The sequence below is a fragment of the Vidua chalybeata genome, chromosome 1, assembly GCF_026979565.1.
Source record: "Vidua chalybeata isolate OUT-0048 chromosome 1, bVidCha1 merged haplotype, whole genome shotgun sequence".
In the NCBI taxonomy this organism is placed as follows: domain Eukaryota; kingdom Metazoa; phylum Chordata; class Aves; order Passeriformes; family Viduidae; genus Vidua; species Vidua chalybeata.
In genome coordinates this window covers 53,958,369-53,965,854 of record NC_071530.1, presented here as the reverse complement: position 1 = coordinate 53,965,854, position 7,486 = coordinate 53,958,369, and the positions used below count along the sequence as shown (strand labels likewise).

Genomic DNA, 7,486 nt, shown 5'->3' with positions numbered 1-7,486 from the left:
GCAGACACGATGCAGAGGGATGCTCAAGCTACGCCCACCGCTATGGCAAGAGACGCGAATGAAGAAACCTCCAAGAAACTATAAAAGAGACTGAATAAGGGGGGTGGGGTGTGGGGCACTGCAGTGTGGGACACTGCAGGAGGGGCGGTTAGGAGACCCCTACCCACCCAGCGCTGTTTTGCTTGCTACTGCTTGCTGTAATTAATAAAATTCTAATTGACCTTAAAAAGGCTGAATCAAATTATTCGCCTCAATTTATCACAGGGAGAAGGCTAAAGGGAGGGGAAATATAACATTAACCAGTGGGGAAAAGGGAAAGGAGTGTTCTTGGTGGAAGAACCAAAGGGAAAACGTGGAACAGAGAAGATTCTAGGCTAAGGGGCAGACTTGAACAATAACTGACAAGACAGGGGGAGGGTACAATTCTCTTACAAAAGGGGGTGGAGAACTCATACAACTGCTGTTTCCCATGGCAACCCTAGACTGCCTTCCCCAACCCCTCCTCCTACACCAGTGACAGCTTTTCACACTGAAGGCAAGTGCTATTGTATAACAAACACTTAACTCTTAGCCCAGCCGGGCTCGCTGGCTACTTTTGCAAGCTTTTTACCAACTAGCGATGCTTGTAAGCGGTGCTTGTAACTCCTAGCTTGTACCACGCTCCCACTAGCTGCGCTATCAGCTAGCGGCGTTCAAAGCAGCTCCTCAAACCGCGGCTTGTGCCCGCGCGCCCGCTGCGCTATCAGCTGGGCTGCGCCTAAAGCACCTTTGCAAGCCCCGACTTAAGCCCCGCGCCGCGCTCCCCCCGCTCGCCAGGGACAGCCCGTGCCACGCATGCGCACCACCCGCTCTATCAGGTAGAGTGCGCACTACCCGCACTATCAGGTAGTGTGGCTGAGAGCTGCCCCGCGCATGCGCACTACCCGCACTAGCAGGTAGTGTGGGCTGAGAGCTGCCCTGCGCATGCGCTCCCTAGCACCGCCGCGCCGCGTCTCTGTATCGTAGCAACGCCGCACCGTTCCACTCACACATACACACACACGCACAAGCACGCACGTCCGGACGTAACAGACACACTACACTGCAATCGGGACACACACCACACACTGAAATCGCGATTTCGCCCTCCCCGAGCCGCGCTATCAGCTGGGGAGGTCCTCCCGCCGCCGGCCTCTCCCCCGATGGCGGTCTGCTTGCAAGCCCCTAGGCAAACCTGCGCGCAAAAACATCTTTTTGCGACTTATCAGTGCCAACCTTAAGAAAATAAATTAATACATACCGCTTTCATCCGCTAGTCGACGGGCCGTGGTCTGCTCCCCGCAGTGTACAGCCGAGGCGCAGAGTCCCTCCGGGGAAAAGCCCCGTGGCGCCTGAGGGTGTCTGCTCCCAACCGGACCTGCGGGTGAGCAGAGCAGTCCCTTCGTGGTCGCCAACTGAAACGATACGCGGAATAAATAGACTCCATAACCTGGGGTAGTTATGAAGTGGGTATGTACGTCAGCGCCCGGCACAAGTGAGATAGCCCTCCAAAACTTGTGCCCCGAGCCTCAGTCTGACCCACACTTTTATTCTTAAAGACGTTCCATATGCAAAACACTGCACGACTTTTTCATGCATATTCAACCCCTGGCCCCGCCTGTCCTCGCTTCTCATGCTAAGTAAGTCCACGCCCTTCTGGGCATGCGTGGTTTGCTGTGGTGGTCGTACGGGTGTCTCTTGGTGGTCCTGAGGCTGAAGATTGTGGTTTTCCTCATGATTGAACTTTTGAACTTTTCCTCTCTGCGCGTGCGCTTTTAGTCCTTTGGTGCTTATCTGAGTACGTCTGTCAGTCTTGATAGGCTTGGAGACAGAGGAGCTTCTTTATCTGGGTTCTTTGCTTCTTCTGGTATTGTTCTTTATGCAAGAAGCTTCAGAAATTTGCATTTTCCTTTGCCCTTTGTATTAGGCAGAGGTTTCCTAAGCAAAAGGTAGAAAATTCAACACATAACTATACAAGCTAAATTATAAATGCTTAATTCATTTTGATAACCTAATTCTAAAAATCTCTGTTTCACCTCGAGAGCTGTCACAGAGCAGAAGGGCAGATGAGATGCTGAAAAGCAGCAAAGCTGAACAGCCTGCCTCAGCTTCAGCAGTGTGCAATTGACTGAAGGCGAAAACCAAGCAGCAGAGCAGCAGGCTTCTGTGCGCACTGAAGGCAATTGCAAGCATGCAGCAGCTGCTCCTTGCCAAGCACAGGCAGCTGCCTAGGTTCTTGCTTCTTGACCAACTCACAGTTGCCCTTCTTTTCAGCAGCTGCCACCGTGTTCTCTGCATCTCGCAGCCTCTGGGGAGCAACAAGAATTTCCAAGGTGGGATGCATGACGACTATGGCAAAACCCAGGAAAGTTGTCCTGGAACACCTTCCATTGGCATGCCAAGACTGAATTCAACAGGCAGGAGAGCAGCAGCCACCGTCCTCCAGCTGTCTGCGAGCTTCGCACACAAGCCGGCTTCTTCGCGGCTTCGTTCTTCGCCTCTTGCAAGCTACCGCGATCTCCGGCTGCCGGAGGACAAGAAGCGGCTACTTCGCGCACAGATCACTGGAGCGGCAGCGGTGCGCTCCGGAGCGCCGCTTCTGCCGAAAGACTCCGGGAAGCGGCACTTGCTTTCGGCCAGCTCCGGAGCTGCGTATTCTGCCTCTCTAGTCGCCTACATCTTAGCCAAAAGCTTTTCCGCTCCAGTTGTCAAGGAGAAAGTGTACCAGCACTGCTCACTTAGCCCGACCTTGCCAAGAAATAAGATTTGCTGCACATTCCAAGGACACTGCATTTTCCTGGGCAAGCTGCAACCTTCTGGCAGATGGCTGTGCTCTCTGCCCACTCCTGCCCAGTTCTTGGTACTAGCGGGCACGTTGCAGCCTGGCGAAGGCAAGAAACCTCTGAAACGATACGCGGAATAAATAAATAGACTCCATAAGCTGGGGTAGTTATGAAGTGGGTATGTACGTCAGCGCCCGGCACAAGTGAGATAGCTCTCCAAAACTTGTGCCCCGAACCTCAGTCTGACCCACACTTTTATTCTTAAAGACGTTCCATATGCAAAACACTGCACGACTTTTTCATGCGTATTCAACCCCTGGCCCCGCCTGTCCTCGCGTCTCATGCTAAGTAAGTCCACGCCCTTCTGGGCATGCGTGGTTTGCTGTGGTGGTCGTACGGGGGTCTCTTGGTGGTCCTGAGGCTGAAGATTGTGGTCTTCCTCATGATTGAACTTTTGAACTTTTCCTCTCTGCGCGTGCGCTTTTGGTCCTTTGGTGCTTATCTGAGTACGTCTGTCAGTCTTGAAAGGCTTGGAGACAGAGGACCTTCTTTATCTGGGTTCTTTTCTTCTTCTGGTATTGTTCTTTATACAAGAAGCTTCAGAAATTTGCATTTTCCTTTGCTCTTTGTATTAGGCAGAGGTTTCTTAAGTAAAAGGTTGAAAATTCAACAGATAACTCTACAAGCTAAATTAGAAATGCTTAATTCATTTTGTTAACCTAACTCTAAAAATCTCTGTTTCACCTCGAGAGCTGTCAATGAGCAGAAGGGCAGCTGAGATGCTGAAAAGCAGCAAAGCTGAACAGCCTGCCTCAGCTTCAGCAGTGTGCAATTGACTGAAGGCAAAACACGAAGCAGCAGAGCAGCGGGCTTCTGTGCGCACTGAAGGTAATTGCAAGAATCCAGCAGCTGCTCCTTGCCAAGCACAGTCAGCTGCCTAGGTTCTTGCTTCTTGACCAATTCACAGTTGCCCTTCTTTTCAGCAGCTGCCCCTGTGTTCTCTGCATCTCGGAGCCTCTGGGGAGCAACAAGAATTTCCAAGGTGGTCTAGGAGCCCGTCTGAAGCCCCTCATTTTCCATTCTGCCTTCCGATTGCCACGAGAAAGAATCCCTTCCTCCACTGCAGTTCCGGCTTAGAACAGGACACAGTGCAGGTGCAACCACTGAACCGTCATGCTAGCTGTTCCGATCAAGGCCTGGCAAGAACTTGGCAAGGAGTTGGCAAGGACTTGGCAAAGACCTGACGTGGACCCAGCACGGGACAGCCTGATGCGCGGCCTGCTTCTAATCTCCGTTCTTAAGCCAAATGAACTTTTGGGGTGACTCCCGGGGTCCTTCATTGAAGACCCCTCATCTGCCTCGTTACCAGTGTGACAAACAAAGAATGAGAACCCTCCTCCCAAGGACTGAGACTGAGACCCCTGCTATAGAGAGGAGGGGAAATTGGTGGTCTGACCACTAATGACATGACCTGTTTCCCTTCAGTGATTCAAATGGACTTATTCTTCATTGGATTCATCTTGCTTTGGTGGTTTCTGTGGACTCACCTGTTCCCACGTGGCGATTACAATGGACTTTCGTTGTTACACTTGCTCCCCCCTCTTTCCTCTGTGGACTATAACTGGAGCCCCGAGTCGACCAGAACTTCGGAGACTCCCCCGACACGACAGACGGATCCCCATCGTCCGGACCACTGAGGATCTCGCCTGTGTTGGTAGCTATTCCCATACCCCTCTTCTCTCTCTCTCTCTCTCTCTCTCCTTTTATCTCCTTTCCGATCCCCACTATCGCATTTACTGGTTTGGCCCCTAATAAAGGTGCATTTGTTGTGATTAACTGATAGTCCCTTGTTGTTTGCCTTTTTGCACTTTTGGGATCGGTGAAAAGAACCATCACGACACCCCGCAAGAAGCGGATCGTGACATTAAAATTGGCGTCACGGACAGGATTTCTGTCTAGACTGAAGGGCTGCAGCTGAAAAGGCACCCAGACTGTCTTTGGAAATTCACAAAGGATCCACTAGTGCAAAAGGCAGGACACTTGTTTTGTTGTTGTTGTGTATCTGGTCTGGGAAGGAAGGGACAACTTGAAGCAACTAAGCAGAGCCTCCCAGGCAGATTATTGTCCTTTCACCCAGCCAGGGAAGCGAAGGGCGACACAGCGAGGGCTGTGTAGTTTTGTGGAACTTAAGTTTGTAGCTCCCTGTCGTGGTTTTGGTCCCTTCACAAAATGAGTGACAATCTTAGCCTTGAAATTAGAGCTGAATTTTATGCACTACTAGCCAAACACAATGCCAAACCTTCTACGGAAGGAGAAAAATGGGCACAGAGGAATTGGTTGAACTTAGAAAATGTTATCGATAGCGTGTGTTCATTACTTGAATCTTAGCGAAAAGCTGTTCCACTCCATTTCTCAAGGAGAAAGTCTCCCAGCACTGCTCCCTTAGCCCGATCTTGCCAAGAAAAGGGATTTGCTGCACATTCCAAGGACACTGCACTTTCCTGGGCCACCCGCACACTGCTGGCAGATGGCCGTGCTCTCTGCCCGCTCCTGCCCAGCTCTTGGTAGTAGCGGGCAAAGTCCAGCCTGGCGAAGGTAAAAAACCTGGAGAGCCGTCACGATGCGTTAGGGGAGTTGAGATGCTGGAAAGCAGCCAAGCTGAACAGCCTGGCTCAGCTGCAATACTGTGCAATTGATTGAATGCAGAAAACCAAGCAGCAGAGCAGCGGGCTTCTGTGTGTAGTGAAGGCAATTGCGAAAACACAGCAGCTGCGCCTTGTCAAGCACAGTCAGCCACCTATCTTCTTCTTTCTTGACCAAAAGAGTGCCGCCCTTCTTTTCAACAGCTGCCATGGTGTTGCCTGCATCTGGGAGCCTCAGAGGACGAGCTAGATTTTCCAATGAGGGGTGCATCCGGACTACGCAAAAACCCAGGAAAGTTGTCCTGGAACACCATCCAGCCGCATGCCAAGAGTGAATTCAACAGGCAGGAGAACAGAAGCCAGCGACCTTCGAGCTTCGCACACAAGCCGGCTTCTTCGCGGCTTCTTCGTTCTTCGCCTCCTGCAAGCTACCGCGATCTCTTGCTGCCAGAGGCCAAGAACCGCTACTTTGCGCACAGATGACTGGAGCGGCAGCGGTGCGCTCCGGAGCACCGCTTCTGCCGAAAGACGGCGGGAAGCGGCGCTTCCCTTCGGCCAGCTCGGGAGCGCCGTGTTCTGCCTCTCTAGTCGTCTGAATCTTAGCGAAAAGCTGTTCCACTCCATTTCTCAAGGAGAAAGTCTCCCAGCACTGCTCCCTTAGCCCGATCTTGCCAAGAAAAGGGATTTGCTGCACATTCCAAGGACACTGCAATTTTTTGGGCCACCCGCACACTGCTGGCAGATGGCCGTGCTCTCTGCCCGCTCCTGCCCAGCTCTTGGTAGTAGCGGGCACATTCCAGCATGGCGAAGGTAAAAAACCTGGAGAGCCGTCACGATGCGTTAGGGGAGTTGAGATGCTGGAAAGCAGCCAAGCTGAACAGCCTGGCTCAGCTGCAATACTGTGCAATTGATTGAATGCAGAAAACCAAGCAGCAGAGCAGCGGGCTTCTGTGTGTAGTGAAGGCAATTGCGAAAACACAGCAGCTGCGCCTTGTCAAGCACAGTCAGCCACCTATCTTCTTCTTTCTTGACCAAAAGAGTGCCGCCCTTCTTTTCAACAGCTGCCATGGTGTTGCCTGCATCTGGGAGCCTCAGAGGACGAGCTAGATTTTCCAATGAGGGATGCATCCGGACTACGCAAAAACCCAGGAAAGTTGTCCTGGAACACCATCCAGCCGCATGCCAAGAGTGAATTCAACAGGCAGGAGAGCAGAAGCCAGCGACCTTCGAGCTTCGCACACAAGCCGGCTTCTTCGCGGCTTCTTCGTTCTTCGCCTCCTGCAAGCTACCGCGATCTCTTGCTGCCGGAGGCCAAGAACCGCTACTTTGCGCACAGATGACTGGAGCGGCAGCGGTGCGCTCCGGAGCACCGCTTCTGCCGAAAGACGGCGGGAAGCGGCGCTTCCCTTCGGCCAGCTCGGGAGCGCCGTGTTCTGCCTCTCTAGTCGTCTGAATCTTAGCGAAAAGCTGTTCCACTCCATTTCTCAAGGAGAAAGTCTCCCAGCACTGCTCCCTTAGCCCGATCTTGCCAAGAAAAGGGATTTGCTGCACATTCCAAGGACACTGCACTTTCCTGGGCCACCCGCACACTGCTGGCAGATGGCCGTGCTCTCTGCCCGCTCCTGCCCAGCTCTTGGTAGTAGCGGGCACATTCCAGCATGGCGAAGGTAAAAAACCTGGAGAGCCGTCACGATGCGTTAGGGGAGTTGAGATGCTGGAAAGCAGCCAAGCTGAACAGCCTGGCTCAGCTGCAATACTGTGCAATTGATTGAATGCAGAAAACCAAGCAGCAGAGCAGCGGGCTTCTGTGTGTAGTGAAGGCAATTGCGAAAACACAGCAGCTGCGCCTTGTCAAGCACAGTCAGCCACCTATCTTCTTCTTTCTTGACCAAAAGAGTGCCGCCCTTCTTTTCAACAGCTGCCATGGTGTTGCCTGCATCTGGGAGCCTCAGAGGACGAGCTAGATTTTCCAATGAGGGGTGCATCCGGACTACGCAAAAACCCAGGAAAGTTGTCCTGGAACACCATCCAGCCGCATGCCAA

General features: G+C 52.5%; 1 long non-coding RNA gene across 2 annotated transcripts; it reads left to right on the top strand.

Annotated features, from left to right (window-relative positions):
• Nucleotides 1-3,021: 3,021 nt before the first annotated feature.
• Nucleotides 3,022-4,643, top strand: LOC128786704 (uncharacterized). Of its 2 annotated transcripts, XR_008430452.1 has the most exons (4): nt 3,022-3,149; nt 3,552-3,689; nt 3,788-3,955; nt 4,287-4,643. It is a non-coding gene; the product is annotated as an uncharacterized LOC128786704 (long non-coding RNA). The 2 variants fall into 2 exon arrangements; XR_008430451.1 differs by having other exon boundaries at nt 3,022-3,689.
• Nucleotides 4,644-7,486: the final 2,843 nt, after the last annotated feature.